Below are 18881 nucleotides of genomic sequence, written 5' to 3' on the forward strand. Positions count from 1 at the left end.
ATGATCTAGGTACACTTGGTCCCAGAGTTGAAACTTCTGAGTATCTTTGCTTTAAAAACTATCGGACTCCTTTATCCATTTATCCTTAAATAGACATTTAGGTTGCTTCCTTGGCTATTGTAAATAGTGCTGCAATAAACATTGGGGTGCATGTATCTTTTCGAATGAAAGGGGGAGGGATAAATCGGGAGATTGGAATTGACATATACATGCTACTACATATAAAATAGATAACTAATAAGAATGTACTCTATAGCACAGAGATCTCTACTCAATACTCTGCAATGACCTATATGGGAAAAGAATCTAAAAAAGAGTGGATATACGTATATGTATAACTGGATCACTTTGCTGTACAGCAGAAACTAACGCAATATTGTAAATCAACTTGACTCCAATAAAAATTAATTGAATAGGGCTTCCCTGGTGGCGCAGTGGTTGAGAGTCCGCCTGCCGATGCAGGGGACACGGGTTCGTGTCCCGGTCCGGGAAGATCCCACATGCCGCGGAGCAGCTGGGTCCGTGAGCCATGGCCACTGAGCCTGCGCGTCCGGAGCCCGTGCTCCACAACGGGAGAGGCCACAACAGTGAGAGGCCCGCGTATCGCAAAAAAAAAAAAAAAAAAAATTAATTGAATACAACTGTTGGGTTTTATTTAAGTGTAAATTACCCAGATAAGCACCCCGGTTCTCGCCTTTTGCTTTTGCATACGTAAACACGTCACTAATGCTAGGAGAGTTCTTGTATTCCTTCACCCTCAGCTGTCCTAATAAAACAGGAAGCCAAGGGAATCAGACCCATTTTTGATATGGAAAAACCAAGTCACAGAAAGGCTAGTTTGCCTATGAAGTCTCTGTCTGGCAGATGTCACGGGTCACCTGATTTGGGAGTCGAATATCTGTTTCTCTCAAGCTGCTCTGAGCTTCAGTCTGAACCTTCCTCACCACCCCCTCATCTCCCTGGATCAGAAGTCAGGGCCTGTCCTAATATGACAAATGAGAATGACCATCTCAGTTCAGTCAAAATCACAGGAATTTTCTGGGTTCTCTTCCTTCTTCAGGGGCTTCAAGTTCATACATCCAAGCAAGTCAGCATTCCCTGCGTTCTCTCTCACCTCGCCAGCTGTCTCATGCACAAGGCTTTATTCTCCCTGCAGTCTCCCAAGAAGACTGAAGAGCCCACAGAATGACCTCAGGACAGAGCTTCTGGTCAACTGGTCCTCTCCTACCCCCAGCTTGCAGACAGGTGTCTCTTTTAGAATTTCATTTGGAGGTGCCAAACCAGCTTGAGTTTTCCAGGTGGAAAGTCATATCGAGAGGGGAACTGAACAGTAAGTATTGAAATCCAAGATTTCCTCTTCTCCTTTGCATCTGTATCTGAGGTGGTGACTCTCTAGAGAGGACAGGTGGACACTTTGCATTCAGGAGTGATATTGGAAGCTAGACCTTCAAAATGGCAAAGCACAAAAGGCAAGAATACATGGCGAGTTTCTGTGCTGCTGCAGGGTGGTTTCCAAGTTCATGCCAATTTATTCCACAATAAAGAGCAACCTGCCTCACTTTGCCAGATCATGCAATCATCCTCTCCCCATTACATCAAGGAATGGGAGACGGCAACACACAGCATTACGACATCACAAATCAATTTTATTGAAAACGCATTAGGTTTCAGTAAAACTGAAGAATCAGACACCAGAGGAGAGGAAGCCAGGGGAGAGGAGACAGCATACCAAGATTTACTTCTGAGTACTACAAAATATTGAACTAAAAATAACATTAAAGATGAAATTTGTAATGAATCTCAAACTGCTAAGTTCCCCAAGGCTGGGTCTGCCAAAGGCTTTGCAGCAATCTTCTGTTCTTTGCTGTCTTTATTTAAATATTTTATACAGTTGTCTATGTTCGTGTGCAGGGTGAACTGTCATTTACCTTTCAGTCCACTCGAAAATGGGTCTTAGGCTGTGTCATCTGAGCACTGGGTGGAGTGGGTCTGAGCTGAGCAGGGGGCTGGAATGGGGTGCTAAATGAAGACAGACACTTAATGTACTTTTGGTGTACTTAGATTTGGCTGTCATGGTTTCTGCCTTAAACCTGATTTGTAATTCTATGGGTTTCGTGACATTATGATAAGATGAGATGTGCCTAGGACTCCCATTTAGCAGGGACATTGATGGGCATTTGAGTTAAAGAGAGTGGTTGACGGGAGTGAGGCGGGATTCGGACCCAAGGCTTAATGCTCGGCAGAGAGCCAGCTCCGTCTGGAGCGGTAGGATTTCACGCTTTTTTATACATTAGACTTTGCCAAAGAGAACTTTTGGAAGAATAAAACATTTCCAAGATAAATTCAATTTTCCCTAGTGTTGAACGTAACTTTCTGTGACACTGGATGGTTTACTTGAGTTTGGGTGAAAGAGTGCATTTTCCTGGTTTGCAGGCTGAGAGGGGGGATAGAGAGTAGATGGTGAGGCTGGGGAAGAAAGCAAAGGAAGGAGGAGTGCGGGGCGGTGAGTGTGGAAACCCTTGGAAGAAGACCCTCTCGTACTCATCACACGAAAGCCTGTCTGTGTTTGTCTGTGTGTGTGGTGGGGATGCAGACATATCCCCTATGAAGTTCCCCATTTGTTTCTGCAGAGGGGCTGGGGTGCCCAGCATATTGGAGCATAACATACATAGTCTGATGAGCTGGACAGTCCGGGGTGATGAAGATGCAGGGGGCACAGGGCCCTGCACAGTCCCTTCGCCTTCCCCAGCTGCTGGCCAAATGCCACCTATGCTCAGCCGTCACCTCCTGGGGCAGTGCCTTTCCCTGCAGCCTGGCATAGGACGGACAGCTTCGTCTCTGCCAGTAGAAGGGTTTCTGCTCCACCCAGCTCCTGACATCCCCCCTTCCCCTGGCATATCCCTGGACCTACCCACCAACACCTTCACTTTCAAAGGGCTCTCTCCAGTGTTCAAGACTCTGACATCTGCCAATGCTGCTGGCAGTGTGGCCGGTGGGATCTGTAGGGTGTCTCCTAAGAGGGTAAACCATGGTTCATGTAGAAACATTGGTGGGGACATAGTTACAAAGGTGTGGACACAACCCCAGACCCCCTACACTCGCTTTTCTCTAAGAGCCATAGATCCAGTATACATATCTGGTTTCTCTCAGTACATACAGGGGATAGCCAGCGCTGGGCAGCTCATTATCTCTTTGCTTCCCCCTCCTCTGTCCCCACCTTATGCTCCTCCCATATGTCCATATGTCCGTGCAGGATGCAGGATCCAGCAAACACCACAGCACTCAGGCTGGACTGGCTCCAACCCACACTCAGACTCTCACAGGTTTGTGACCGTGGGAAATCAGCCAGTCTTGCTACAGGGAGTTGAATGGTGGTCCTCAAAATGATGTGTCCATGTCCTAACCCTCAGAATCTGTATGTCCTTGTCTGGAAAAAAATAGGTCTTTGCAGATGTAATTAAGAATCTCAAGATGAGATCACCATGGGTTATCTGGATGGGCCCTGAATCCAATGCCAAGTGTCCTTATATGACATGGATGAGGAGACACAAGAAAAGAGGAGAGAGCAATGTGAAGACAGGCATGGATGGGAGTGATGCTGCCATAAGCCAAGGAATGCATGGAGCCACCGGAAAAGGCAAGGAACAGAATTTCCCCAAGAGCCTTCGCAGGGAGGACATCCCCGACTTCAGGACACCTTGGCTTCAGACTTCTGACCTCCAGAACTATGGAAGAGTAAATTTCTGTTGTTTTAAACGGGCCAGTTTATGTTATGACATCCCTAGGAGACAAACGTGCTCTCTGACGCTCAGTTTCCTAGTCTAAATGGGAACGTTGTCGTGCCTGAGGGAACTTTGAGGGAGCGCATACGTCAAGGTGAGGGTCAGGTAGCCAAGAGCTGGCACCACTGACCCTCGTGATGCCCCTTCCTGCCCTGGCCCCACGTGCTCTCTCTCCAGTATCCACATATTCTGGGATGACTTTCCTGGCTTCCCTCCGCCTGCAGGAATCCTGTCCCACTTTCAAATGGCGTGTCCTACTTGGCCATTCAGGACATCCACAGAGACTGTTCTCTCCTGATTGGGGGGGGGCGGGTACTTGACCTCAGGGTCAGCAGGCTCCAGCCCCAGCCCCTGCTGGACCTCAGGGTGTCAGAAGAGCAGCTGTCCCTCCGTCTAGGGTCCTTGAGCCTCTACCCAAACCACGCCCGGGGCCGTGCTGTTCACAGAGGCCCACACAGCTGCAGCCGCTGTCAGAGCTCCTTTGGTTGCAAGTAGCAGGGGCCACTCAATCAGTCTCAAGCAACCATGCGAATTCTGTCATTAGGAAGCAGAGGACAGAGGAGGACCCCAGGGCAGGGAGGATGGGAATACTGCCAGGCCCCAAGCTGGCATCGCCTCCTCCATGTCTCCCTCTGCAGACGGCTTTTTCTGCTTCTTTAGGACAGAAGAGAGAAATCCATGCGTCCCAAGCCACTGTCCCCAGCACATTGATGGGAGGAGGCTGGCCCCCAGAGCCTTCCCACCCTAAGTCCCTTCAAAAAGAAGATGACCCACTCAGCCTGGGGCAAATAACCACTCTGGCTCCACTCCACAAGACAATGATAGAAAGGCCAACATGGTCCTGAGTATCAGTCTTGGCAACTGGGGTCAGTTCTCAGACACAGGGGGGACAGGTAGAGCAGATTCCCTTCTTCCCCAGCAAAAAACTTCAACCATTGCTCATCATTCCATTGGACCCCAGGCTGTATAACCAGATGACTTTCTCTGGGGGATCAAGCCTGACCAGGCCTCTACCCACCCCAACCCCGGTGACCTGCTTCTCTGCAGTGACTTGATAACTTTGTAAGTGATAAGGAGGGTTGTGTGGTTGGGGATGAAGAGGAGGGGCCTGGTTAAAACTTCAGCCTATGCATCTGTAGAAACCTTCCCCCAATGACCCACAATTCCCAACAGGACTGTCCTGGAGACCCTCGTCAGGTTATGTGTATCCTGAGACCTCTGGAATGTGTGAACCATCTAAGTGTTTGGGTCCTCCAGCCCTCCAGGTTTTCGGAAGAGGCGAGGGCAGAGGCCAAGGCTGGCTGTGTCCAGAAATACTTGAGGGCTGGCCTTTTCCTCTCCCTTCTACACACAGGCTTCTCCTAGACTAGGAGGTCGATCTCCAGACAGGGTGTCCATAGTCTGGGGTCTTTACATCCTTCTCCCTTCCTGTGTCCTCAGTTGGCCTCTCTGGGCCTCAGTCTCTTCATCTGGAAAATGGACATGGTAAGGCCAGGCTGTGGTGGTCCTGAGCATCTTGTGAGATGCTTCGAGAAGGGAAATCATGATACGAATACAACACTTCAGAGAGACTCCGGACAAGGCAGGGCCCCTTGGCTTCCCTGTTAGGAAGGCAGCATTTCCATTGGTAGGTGTGGAGTCAGGCTCTTGGGGCGCAGGATAGAGGAAATGCCGTGAGCAGCCTGGTATCCCTTCTCAGACAGAGAAGGGCCAGGTCCTGGGAGGGCAGGGCCGCCTGCCTGTCTTGCTGTGGTTCTGCTAGGTTAACTCCCAGCAGGAGGATGTCCTGCCCTGCCCTCTCTTTGTCCCCTTAATCTCTCTATGTTTCCTCACTGACCCTGAGCATGCACTGACTTGTGACCCTCTTGCTGATCACAGAATGCGGGCATTCACACGAGAGAGACAAGGCAATGATGAGCTCTCCACAAACCTCCAGCCAACAGGAGGGGGAGGGCCAGCCCTCTCCCGGGGACGCCACAGAGCTGCAGCCTGACCTGTGACTTTGAGCTCTTCCCTAGCAAGGAGGACACGTGTCCTGGGGAAGCTGGCCAGAAAATCGTAGAGAGGGGACGAGAGACTGCACATTTGTGGAGCGAATACTTATGGCAATATGTATACGCCCAGCCTGCACCTGATGACCAAGGAAGCCACGGGTGGTAGCCAGGACAATGGACCCCAAAGACATCAGGTGTCTCAGGCCATTCAGGCTGGTATAACAAAATATCACACACCGGGTAGTTTAAAAAAACAGAAATTTGTTTCTCACCGTTCTGGAAGCTGGGAGTCCAAGATCAAGGTGCCTGCATGGCCGTCTTCTGGTGAACGTCTTCTTCCTGGTTCACTGTGTCCACACAGATGGGAGGGGAGAGGGATCTCTCTGGAGCCTATTTTATAAGGTACTAATCCCACTCTTGAGGATTTCATCCTCATGACTTAAGTTCCTCCCAAAGGCCCCAGCTCCTAATGCCACCGTCTTTGAGGGTTAAGATTTCAACATATGGGTTTGCATATTCGGACCATAGCAGGCTCTAATCCCTGGAACTATGAATGTCACCCCATAAGGATGTAATCTGCAGATGTGATTAAGTGAAGGATCTTGAGATGGTTTGATTATCTTGGTGGCCCCAAAGGCAATCACAAGGGACCTTAGGCGAGGGAGGCAGAGGGAAATTTGACACACACAGAAGAGAAGGTAATGTGAAGATGGAACGGACAGAGGTTTGAAGATGCTGGCTTTGAAAACTGGAGGAATGCAGCCACAAGCCAGAGAATGCTAGCTGCCACCAGAAGATGGAAGAGGCAAAGAATGGGTTCTCCCGGAGAGCTTCCTGCTGGAGCAGGACCATGCTGACACCTTGATTTGGGCCCAGTGATACTGATTTCAGACCTCTGGCCTCCAGAACTGTGGGAGAATAAATGTCTGTTGTTTTAAATCACCAAGTCTTTGGCAATTTGTTACAGCAGACGTGGGAAACTGACACGCCATATAAGACAGGACTTCCTCACAAGAAGTCGCGACAGAACCGCGGCTCAGGGCACCAGATCCCAGAGTCACTAGCTGGGGGCTCTGTGTTCCCAAGCTCCAGAGCATGGGGACACAGTCAGACCTGTCTAGCTGCCCGGGTCTCTTCCGAGGGTCACATGCTCCAGTCAAATGTGAGCTCCTGGAGGGTCAAGGCTATGTGCTATGCATGCCCCAAACTCAGCACAGTACCGAGAAATGAATATAAAGAATTATGTTTGAGTTATCAGCACAGGTAGGCAGTAATGGAATGTGAGTTAGTAAAGGAACAGGACAGGGTCTGCCCTGTGGATGGCAGATATGTGAGAGCATCTTCTTGTATTATTATTTGCCTTGCATTGGATAAGCCTCTTCAAACACGTGCCCTGCCTTCCCAACAAACCAAAAGGCACCTGAAGGTAGGGACTGCCTCCCTCTCAGCAGAGACCTGCACAGGACTTAGCACTTAGCAGGTGCTCAGTGAAAACCCATTGACTGATTGGCTGGTGATAGATTGAACACCTGGATTCAGCTGTACCTGAACTTGCAGTCCCTTTGTCTACATTTCATCTAATCCAGTTTAACTGTTTTTTACCTGCCACCAAAACTAGTGTCAACTACAGAACGAAGTGCACAGTCCCAGGGCTGGAAGGGGTTGCAAACCACATATTGAAGCACATCCAGGTGGAGAATGAATATTTGCCCTGCAAGGCAATTTGCCCTGCAAGGCACCCATTGGCTTAGGGTGAACAGGACTCTGAGCCCTATTTTAAAATGTGGACTACAAGGGTCTCAAAATTCAGACTCTGTAATTCTTGGGAAGGCCCAGGAAGCTGAATTTTTAATTAACCTCTGAAACAAGGGTCTTGTTCCAAGGCCACCTATGATAGACACTGATGAAACCCCCTGAGGTAGAAATAATGAAGCTTTCCAGCTTTCCATGGACCTGCCACTGAACTTGAAAGTATGCTCTCTGCTTTAGCAATAGGCATGCTTTTTAAAATGCAGGAGAAATAAACAACACAAAATGATCTGGCTCCATTTGGGGAGGAGCCCAGCTGGACATCAGTCAGGATCTGTTTGCATGTGCGGATACTCCAAGGCAAAAGCCGTCGCATGAAAATGCAGTGCAGAGAAAATTGCAGCAAGACACTAAGTGAACAGGGTGTGAACGCACGGAGAAGTTTTGGTGTAATCATGTCTTTTCTGAGGGTTGGCGATTACTTCTGAAAATTCTAGATTCACAGCACGTGCTTTGGTAGAAGCAGCTGCCACTCTAGAAGCCAAACTTCGAGCCAACAAAGATTGTCCTTTGAGCTGAGTGTCCTTGTCTTTGAGATGAGGCCTGAGTCGCGCCAGCAGCCTAGCACTGCAGGGTTCTGGCCGTGTGTCCTATGCAGAGAGACCACACTCACGTTGCTTCTTCTTCCAGGAGAGTTAACCATTTGTCCCAGTTTAGCCCGGACATGCAGTATTCCCTGAACATTCATTTAAGAGCTGCTGTGGTGAATCACAGAAATAGGGATGGAAACAAGAGAGAAGCTGGAACTGGGAGCGAGGGGGCTATTGGAACCACAGAAAGGCTTCCTCCCTTCTCTGGTCCTCAGCATCCCATCTGTTCAATGAGGGACCTGGACTCCATCGATAGGGGTACTTAGTAATAGGAGTAGTTGAAAAGGTTTGAAGTAGCACATGGACAACCCATGAAATAACAGTAGACACCACAATGAGAAATTTGCCCATGTTTTATTTAACTTTTTTTTTTCTTAAATCACTCTGATTACAACAAAGTCAAAGACTCAGTTTGGTGTCAGGACACGTTAAACATCTTTCTCACATTTTGCTCATCTTTTTCAACCAAAAGGGAATAGACCTGAGTCTCAGAGCTCTGGGCATGCAAAAGCATCAGGCTAGCTTTTAGTGATGCTCTCTTGTTTTCATTCTATTCAAGGCAAGTGATTGTGGTCTTACATCTGCTGTAATAATGTAAAGGTTCTTTTCAAATAAATGTGAGTGAGGCATGCCACGGAGCAACTAAGCCCGTGTGCCACAACTACTGAGCCTCCGCGTCTGGAGCCTGTGCTCCGCAACGGGAGAGGCCGCGACAGTGAGAGGCCCACGCACCGCGATGAAGAGTGGACCCCGCTCGCCGCAACTGGAGAAAGCTCTCGCACAGAAACGAAGACCCAACACAGCCAAATACAAATAAATTTATTTATTTAAAGAAAAAAAAATGTGAGCGAGGACAAAGAGTGGGACAAATGGGATAGATGCACTGGGTAAATATAAGTGTGGATGTTAGGTGGAGAGGGGTATCAGGTACCTGATATTTGGTGATACCTGTATCTCTCTATCCCTAAGAAACCCTCCAGCTCATCTTTCTGTCAGGCCTCATAAGAACCAGTCAATATTCTCAAATGGCTACATTTTGTCCCTGGTTTCCATTTAGAAGCTAGATCTGCAATGACCATGGGCCATATAGCATGATAATTGCCTTTCTTTTCCTGCTGAAACCCCCAACCTACAGCCACAGAAAACATCCTTTCTCTTTTGTGCCACTGACGTCTGCACCATCCTGGATTCCCTTGATGCTAATATTTCCATAAAAAGACATTTATTTGGGGTGTGTACTATATCAGAATCCAGCAAATTTTTCCTCCTGCCTGTTTACATTAAAATTACTCATTATGATTCAAATTACTTTGAAGTTATGCTCATCTGGATTTCTGTGCTTCATAAAGGCTCCCATGCCTGTCCCTTTCCGAGGTTATAAGTTAAAGTATTTTTATTATGATAGAAACAACTTTACAGACTCCACAGACATTTGCTAAACTGTGGATAAGACAGCTTCATGCTGAATAAGCCTTCTCTCCCGCCCAGACTGAAGGAGGGGAAACCGAGGACGAGAGGTTTGGGAATTAATGCTGCTTCAAGTATGAACGCGAGGCTTTGTGTGTCAGTTCTGGTGGTACATGAGTTCCAGCCCTGCGATATGGGTTAACTTCACCCATCACTGGCACTTTGGAGGGAGTTAGGTACTAGCCCTGGAGTCCTCAATAAGAATGCTGGCATTCTCCAACCTTCATCCACGAATAAAAAGTATAGGAAAATACATTTTAACTACTATGAGAGGGAACTTTCTAACGTTCAAAATTGTCAGCAAGGAAATGGGCTGACTTCAAATGTAGTGAGTCTGAAGGCACCACGGGAAAATTCTCATCAGATCTTCAGAGGCTGGATGGTCACCTGCTATCGTAGAAGTTCAAGAACAACTTCTAGCCCTAGTACTGTGCACTTCATCCCTGAGTTTAACAAGAGTTTAGTGAAAGATACAGGCTCAAATTGAATTAGATAAAATGCACCGTAGACAAAAGAACTGTAAATCCAGGTACAGCTGGGTCCAGGTGTTTGAATGACATCATCAGGAAGCCATGTCTCTCCCCTCCTCTTTTATACTTTCCTAGTGGCTTCATCCTCCAGAAAGCAGCCAACAGGCCCTCCAGCTGCTCTTGGCTAACACCCTACCAGTCAAGTGGCCTGAGCAGGAGACTCTTTCCCAGTTGGTTCCACAAAGGTCTTGAGGTTTTCCTAAAAAATAATCAGAGACACTCACAAAAATCCATTACAGGAATGTTCATTTGTTTCTACTTTTTATTGGAAAATAATTGAAACACCTTAAATATCCAGTGTTGGAAGACTGATTAAATAAATAGTAGTGTACCCAAATAGTGGAATACAGTTCAACCAGTAAAAATTGATAAAAAATGATACAAATAAACTTGTTTACAAAACAGAAACAGACTCACAGATCTTGAAATCAAACTTATGATTACCAAAGATGAAACATAGGGGGAAGTGATAAATTAAGAGATTGGGATTAAGATGTCCACACTACTATATATAAAATAGATAACTAACATGGACCTACTGTATAGCACAGGGAACTTCACTCAATATTCTGTAATAACCTATATGGGAAAAGAATCTGAAAAAGAATGGTTATATGTAATGTATAACTGAATCACTTTGCTGCACACCTGAAACAAACACAACCTTGTAAATCAACTACACTCCAATACAAATTATGAAAAAAAAAAATAAATAAATAAATAAAAGTAGCCTGGATGAAAAAAATTTAAATAAATAAATAGTATAGCCCAGTAGCGGACTACTATGTAACCAGTAACAAGTGTGCTTTCAGAGAGCAATAATGATGATAGTAAAATATTCTTGACATATTGTTAAGCAAGATACGGGAATGGATAAATAATAAGGTGGTAGTTTTGTTACAAAATATTTATTAATGAAAAACTAGATGCAGTGAATTCCCTGGCGGTCCAGTGGTTAGGACTCAGCGCTTTCACTACTGGGGCCCGGGTTTGGTCCCTGGCTGTGGGAACTAAGATCGGGCAAGACATGCAGTGTGGCCAAATTCAAAAAAAGGAAAAGGAAAAACTAGATGCAAATGCACCAATATATTTTCTCCATGTGGAGGAATTACAATGATATTATAATAATTTTTTTCCAGGTTACCTATTACGAATATGTATTACTTTACATACTTAGGAAAAGGTAAACAAATATTGTTTAAAACCCTAGATTAGGTGTATAGTGGCTGACCAGAGAACCCCGGACATGGGGCAGCAGAAAGACCCACAGAAATTGCTCATTCTCTGATCTGCAACTGGATTGGTTCTTATGGAATATATAGTCCACTGTGGGAGAAGGCAGGATGTTGTTTGCTTCTCTGATGACACAACCAGGAGAGCTGGAGCGATGGGCCAGCCAGGGACCTGCAGATGAACTCTGGCCCAGCTCCCAGCCTTCCAGCCGCTAGCTCTCAACTCAGCCTCACAGATTACTACACTCACACCCGGGAGACAGCGCGCAAGGCCATGGTCAGAGGCCTCTGAAATGCAGTCATTCCAAATATTTAATGAGATTCTCTCTCTCTCTCTCTCTCTCTCTCACACACACACACACACACACACGCACACATGCTATATTGTTAAACCAGACTGTATATATATATTTTTATTTTGCGGTACGCGGCCCTGTCACTGTTGTGGCCTCTCCCGTTGAGGAGCACAGGCTCTGGACGCGCAGGCTCAGCGGCCATGGCTCATGGGCCCAGCCGCTCCGTGGCATGTGGGATCTTCCCCGACCGGGGCACAAACCCGTGTCCGCTGCATCGGCAGGCGGACTCTCAACCACTGTTCCACCAGGGAAGCCCCAGACTGTGTATTTGATATAGTTTTATGGCACAGACACTTCAAAACCTCGCAGGCCTCCTGGATGTCTGTTCATTTTACATTTGGGCTTCCTAGTAAAAGCAGTATCGCCTCTCCTGGTATGAATCACAGTCCTCAGTGGCCCATGGAGCCATCAGGGTGACGGGCACACTGCAGAGTGAGCCCCAGCACCAACGCCCCTGACTACAGCCAGAATCCTGCAAACCCCTCAGCTGCAACGTTACAAGGTGACAGCCTGAAGTTTTCACCATCCCTGTCTGCTGCCCTCTGTTTCCAAGAGCAATTCTGAGACCCACCCAAATACCACACCTTCCCAAACCAGACCTTCCTCTGCCTGAATCGTTGGCTTTTCACTGCTCTGCCTGTTCCAGATAATTCCTGACCCATCCTCTCCTCTTTTGAGGTCACCTGAGAATGGGTTTTAGGGAAATGTGAGTTGTGGCCGCATGTTTGAGGGTAGGGAGACCAAGACTTGGCAGGAATGACAAGAGAGAAAACTGCGTATAAGAAGTAAAGGACAAATGCATTCACTTATTCACTGAGAGCCTACGTAAATATAATAGCTTCTCTGAACACAGTGCTGTGCAAGGGACACAGGCCTGTCCTTACGAGCCACAGAGGGTGACAGACAGTCAGATAACTGTGAGCTTATATGAGAACAGCTGGGTGCAGCCTGTTCAGGAAAAGTAACACACGCTATTTAAAAACAACAAACACCCCAACATAATGAATGAATGAATGAATGAATGAAGACTTATAGCAGAGTGATCTGGCCCAGTTTGGGGGCAGGGAAGAGCCATTCAAACTGAGATCTGAGAAAAAGGATGGGCAGGAACTAACCCAGGGAAGACAGAGAGCTCCAGCAGGAGGGAGAACAAACGCCCAGGAGGGAGGGAGAGAGGATCCTGAGGTTTGGGGATCAAGAGCACGCAGGGAATTTAGGTCTGCTAGAGATAATTCTGGTTGTTTCTCCAGGAGCAGTAAGAAGCGGTGGGTTTTTTTGGGTTTTTTGGTTTTGTTTTTTTGTTTTTTTTTTTTGCGGTACGCGGGCCTCTCACTGTTGTGGCCTCTCCCGTTGCGGAGCACAGGCTCCGGACGCGCAGGCTCAGCGGCCATGGCTCACGGGCCCAGCCGCTCCGCAGCATGTGGGATCCTCCTGGACCGGGACACGAATCCGTGTCCCCTGCATCGGCAGGCGGACTCTCAACCACTGCACCACCAGGGAAGCCCAGAAGTGGTGTTTTAACTACCTCTGGCCTCCTGGGTGGCCCAGATACAAGCCCCATCTTTCACTTCTGAGCAGGCCAGTTGAGCTGCATCAGTTCTGAGTGGACATGTTAAGAGAACGAAGAGCACTGGGGCCCCAGTGGCAGGAGGTCGTTGGACCACAGCCATGGACACAGTGGGAGGAACTGGGGGCATTTAGCTGGAGAAACTTGTCTCTGCCTTGAGCAGTTCAAGCCACCCTGTAGCAGACAGAGGACGGCTCGGAGTGAGCCTGGAGAGCGGCTTCCTGTCCATGGAGGCAAACTGCGGGGCTTGGAGGAAGAACCTGGCCATGGTGAGCGCTGCCCATGGCTCCTGGTCTCAGGAGGCCACACAGTACCTCCCCATCTCTGGAGGCAGGCACTGGACATGTCAGGGAAGCTATGGAGGGGCTTCCGCACTGGGACCCTGCAGTTTCCCTCAGGAGGGCTCAGAGTCCCCAGGTGGAACCTAAATCTGGCTCTCGCCTTCACGCCTTTCCTCCCGCTCTGCCTTGGGCCAAAGATGGGTGTATGTGAGTCTCACTGTTGCAAGGGCAATAAAAAACAGGCAGACAAAAGCATCCAAGTGGGTTAGGCATGAGTCAGTGAGAGGTCTAAGGGTGGTCTAGCCAGGGGCTTAAACTCTGTCCTGGGAACTCATTCGCAGCATGCCTGGGCACGGGGCAAACAAATACCCATCAGCGGCCCCAAGATCACACCTTCTTTTCAACGACTGGGCAGAAAAGCTGCTTCTCATCCCTGGAGATTCAGGCACAAGTCCTGATTCCAACTCTCAGCTGCCCAGACGGGGCCACGGAACCACCCAGTACCAGCCTCAGGGGACTGGCTGGAGGCAGCTCACTGATTCAGGCTGGACCACAGGTTCTCCCTGGAACTGGGGCCAGTGAAGGGGGAGGGGGACGCAGTTTCTAATCACCCAAACATCACCATCATGGACTGAGAATATGGGAGAAGCACTTTCCTCCAAGGAAAACCAAAGTGCTATCAGTAGAAGAAGGAGGGAAAAGAGCTGGGCCATCAAAACCGACAGCTGTCCACTCCATTACAGAAGGACACCCACTCGTGGGCTCCCGGGTCCAACCCCACCTCCCCCAGCCTCTGCTTCAGCCCCAGAGAGCCTCCCACTGGAAGTGCTTGTGGACAGCAGGAGGGGAGCATGTCACCCAGTTTATACACTTTATCACAGGCTTAGAAAAACCCACCTGTGAAGATGAGGTTCTCCACCCTCCACACTCATGTTTGCTGTTAAAACAGCCCCGTCCCCTGCTCAGCACAGCGTTGCTACTCTGAGAAGGTACACCTTCCCTATGACTTTAATTATCCTTCCAGACTCATTAGCACTAACAGCAGATGTTCTGACCTGAGGTGAGAAGGGACCCAAGTTTGGGGTTTTCCCTGAGCTTTTCTTCCCACTTCTTTAAGAAATTTTTCACAAAACATAGTATTTTTCTCTTTGGGGCCAAAAAAAAAAAAAAAAAAGCGGAATTACATCTCTGACTTTTCTCCCTTCTTATAGAAATATTTATGATCTCTCTACTAAATAATGTATTTGAAGGACAACTGTACATAATGTATAGGCATAAAATAGGATGCAAGATTTTAAATTATGTAAACCTAATTAGACTGAAAATCCTCTTCTACAGACCCACATTTAGGTTTCCACATTCAAGGTACATGTTTCCTCCTTAGGTGAGTCAATATAGGTACCACTGTCCCAAAGATTCAAATTCATTACTGTGGGTGTTTGGATTTTTTTTTAAAGCTTTTTTCTCATGCATACACACAGAAAGTTAAATTTTTTCTTTAATTTCTGAATGTGTAAGAAGACGTTCATGGATTTTAGAGGCACCAGACATGTGTGTTCCGAGTTTTCCCTTCTCTGCCCCCCTTCTCTCTATGGCTCCTCTGGGCGAGGGGACTGGATCGGGTACCAAGTAAGGTCAGGGAAAGTCCTCTGGGCAGGAAGGAGCAGCTCTGACATGCTCTGAGCAAACTTTCCGGCTTCCTCTTCACATGCCCTTTAGTCACTGGCACGCCTCTTCCAGGAAGGGGAGCTTCTGTCCCACTCTGCCTCTGGACCCAAGAAAGCCCAGCCAGTTAGCACCATATGACTAATTCAGATGCATTGTCATGGATCAAATCGCAGCAAAATATTTCCAGTTGCCAGTCTCTGTTTTCCAACTGTCCCTCTGTTATCCATCTAAGTAAACATTTGTTCTGCTTATCTTTTTTGAGCAAAGACATGAATCACTCACCCAGAAGAAAGCGTAACAGCAGCTGTTGCGTATTAGGAATCGACATTTGGGAACAGGGCCTGCTAAATGGGACTCCAGTATGGGGTTCGCTTTTTATTTGTCCTCATCCTAGAAAAGGAAACTTAGGGCACTCTGGGAGACTCACAGCCAGGTCTGCCTACCATTTGTGGCAGGATACTGGAACAACCAGAAGCCCCCTACTCAGAAATTCTTCTACTGGCTTGCCGAGGTACCTGAAATCCCACCCTTAATGCTGCCCTTTGGCTGAAGATGGATGCTATTTCCAGTAGGTTCGTGGGACAGTGCTGTGGTTTTGCCTGAGGTGGCTACACATGGACCGGTTTGCTGTCATTGAAAGCATCTTGTGGAGCCCTCTGTCAGACCCTGGCTTCTAAGGAAGGATGGAAGGGAACCTTAAAATGAGGGGCTCTCAGAGTTTGGGGGCTTGTCTGGTTTTGCAGCAACTTGCATGGAAAACATATTTTCTAACAGGCTCTGTGCTGGGCATTTCTAAAAGTTTCATATAGGTGATTTAATCCTCAAAACCCAATCAGCTGGGAGAAAAGCCGGCATTGTCAAAGCAGGCAACAGACAAAGAAACAGAAGTTTTGGATCACAGAAGGCTTTGGGCCTGGTGGATTTTCCAGGCTGGGCTTTGAAGGGCAGACAAGGTTGACCTAGGTGGGGAGGAGGGCAGACTACACTTAGGTGGAGGAAACAGCTTTTGCAAGTGTGGGTAAGATGGGGATGCTTGGGCATAATTCTAATGGACCAGTTGGAACAGAGCAGAGTTGAGGGTACAGATTCTGAGGAAGTTCCCAGCCCCTCTCAGGGCTCAGGGTCTAAACTGGACAGTCCCCCGCCCCCCAGGGGGGTGCGGGAAGGGCAGTGAATTCCATCAGTCTTCTGCAGCCAAATGCCTAGCAGGAATCTGCTTACCACAGGTGCTCAATAAGTGCATATTAGTGGGGAGATGGGAATGACTTTAAAGATGGTCTCCATGATCACAATTTAAAATTTTTTACTCAAAAAAGATAAGAATGAAAAGACAAAGCTATTGATTAGGGAAAAAATTTGTAAATCACTTATTCAATACAACAAAGAACTTGTACCTTTAAGTATACAAAGAACCCTCAAAACGCAGCTATAAGAAAACAAACAACTCAATTAAAAAATGGGCAAACACTTCAAGAGACGCTTTACCAGAAGGATGTAAGGATGACAAACGGGCGTGTGAAAAATATTCAACATAATTAGCCATTAGGGAAATAATGGCTGAAACTTAAAACCATAATGAGATACCATTATATACCTATTAAAATGGATAACATTTTAAAAATACTATCAATACCAAGTTCTGGCAAGGTCTAGCAACAGAAACTCTCATGCATTGCTGACGGGAATGAAAAATGGTATGGTCACTCTAGAAGAAGTTTGGTTGTTACCTATAAACGTACACTCACCATATGACCCACAGAGTCCTATTCCTGGGTGTCTTCCCAAGAGAAATAAAAATCTATCTTCACACCAAAACCTATATAAAAATGTTTGTAGCAGCAACAAAGAGAAACACATATTGATACATGCAATAATTTGGATGAATCTCAATGGCACTGAGCCAAGTAAAAGAAACCAGTCTCAAGAGGTTACATGCATGTGATTTGATTCCACTTCTGTGACATTCTTTTTTTCTAATTTGTCTTTTTTTGTTCTCCTTTTTTTTTTAACATCTTTATTGGAGTATAATTGCTTTACAATGGTGTGTTAGTTTCTGCTTTATAACAAAGTGAATCAGTTATACATATACATATATCCCCATATCTCCTCCCTCTTGCGTCTCCCTTCCAACCTCCCTATCCCACCCCTCTAGGTGGTCACAAAGCACCAAGCTGATCTCCCTGTGCTATGCAGCTGCTTCCCACTAGTTATCTATTTTACATTTGGTAGTGTATATATGTCAGTGCCACTCTCTCACTTCGCCCCAGCTTACCCTTCCCCCTCCCCGTGTTCTCAAGTCCATTCTTTACATCTGCGTCTTTATTCCTGCACTTCTGTGACATTCTTTTTTTTTTTTTTTGGTGGTACACAGGCCTCTCACTGCTGTGGCCTCTCCCATTGTGGAGCCCAGGCTCCGGACGCGCAGGCTCAGCGGCCATGGCTCACGGGCCCAGCCGCTCCACGGCATGTGGGATCCTCCCGGACCGGGGCACAAACCCATGTCCCCTGCATCGGCAGGCGGACTCTCAACCACTGCGCCACCAGGGAAGCCCTATGACGTTCTTGAAGAGACACATTGTGGAGAACAGACCAGTGGCTACCAGGGGTCTGGGGTGGAGGGAGGCTATGTCTATAAAGGGAAAACATGAGGGAGTGGGGTGGGTGATGGAACTCTCCTGTATCCTGACTATAGTAGTCATTACAGGAATCTACACGTGTTAAAATTCCTAGAACTTGTGTTCCATAAGGAAAAGGTGGCCTCCTGACCTGCCTCTGCTCCATGAACCAGACTGGAGAGGAAGCTGGGGGCCTATGCTTAGCAGCAGACTTTCCCCAAATCCCCCTGCTTTGGGTTTGATATTCACTCTAGCCTTTAACAGTGTCATCCTCCCATCTTCCAAAAAGAATTGGGGAGGAAATCTCAGGCTCATGAGTGGGGGCCTGGGGACACACTCCTCCCATGGAGTGTGTCCCTGTGCCATGCGTGGTGTCTCCTAAGCCTTGTGTGGTGTGTCCTGAGCTACTTGAGGTTCCACTTGGCAGATTGGCTCCTGCGCTGCTGCAAACATAGTAGAACAAGGTCCCGAGCCTCTCTCATTTTTGTTCTATCCTTTGCACTACCAGGTTATGGCTGTCAGCTCATTTTGTAAAAAAAACAGTGGTTTGTGTTTCTGCTTGGCATTCTTGTTCTCTCATTTATTTGCCTTTTTTTTTTTTTTTTTGGTGGGGGGGTGGGATAATGATTTAGAGGGAAAAGATGCAGAAACTTCTTTGCCCTACCAGCTTAACCCAGACATCATAACTACATTATCAGAAAGCTACTGGGGGTTGTGCACCATCGAAAGGAGGGATTAAACCAAGAAAGAAAAGACAGAAGCTCCAGGAAGCAGGGAATCCAATGGCTGAAGGAGGTGACAGAAATTCCCAGGTTGGCGGTGAGGAAGAACTCCAGACGGCAGCTGTGTAGTCACCCAAGTATGGAACCAGACTGCGATGTCAGAGGACTCAGAGGGGCCTCCAACAGCAATGGAACATCTGATACGTTTGACCTTGTGGAAAGTCCTGCTGAGAGGTTGTAAGGGTGGGAAAACTTAATCACACGTACA

The sequence above is a fragment of the Delphinapterus leucas genome, chromosome 20 (assembly GCF_059928025.1).
Source record: "Delphinapterus leucas isolate spDelLeu-1000000601 "Yukka" chromosome 20, BTC_Dleu_Yukka2, whole genome shotgun sequence".
Lineage (NCBI taxonomy): Eukaryota > Metazoa > Chordata > Mammalia > Artiodactyla > Monodontidae > Delphinapterus > Delphinapterus leucas.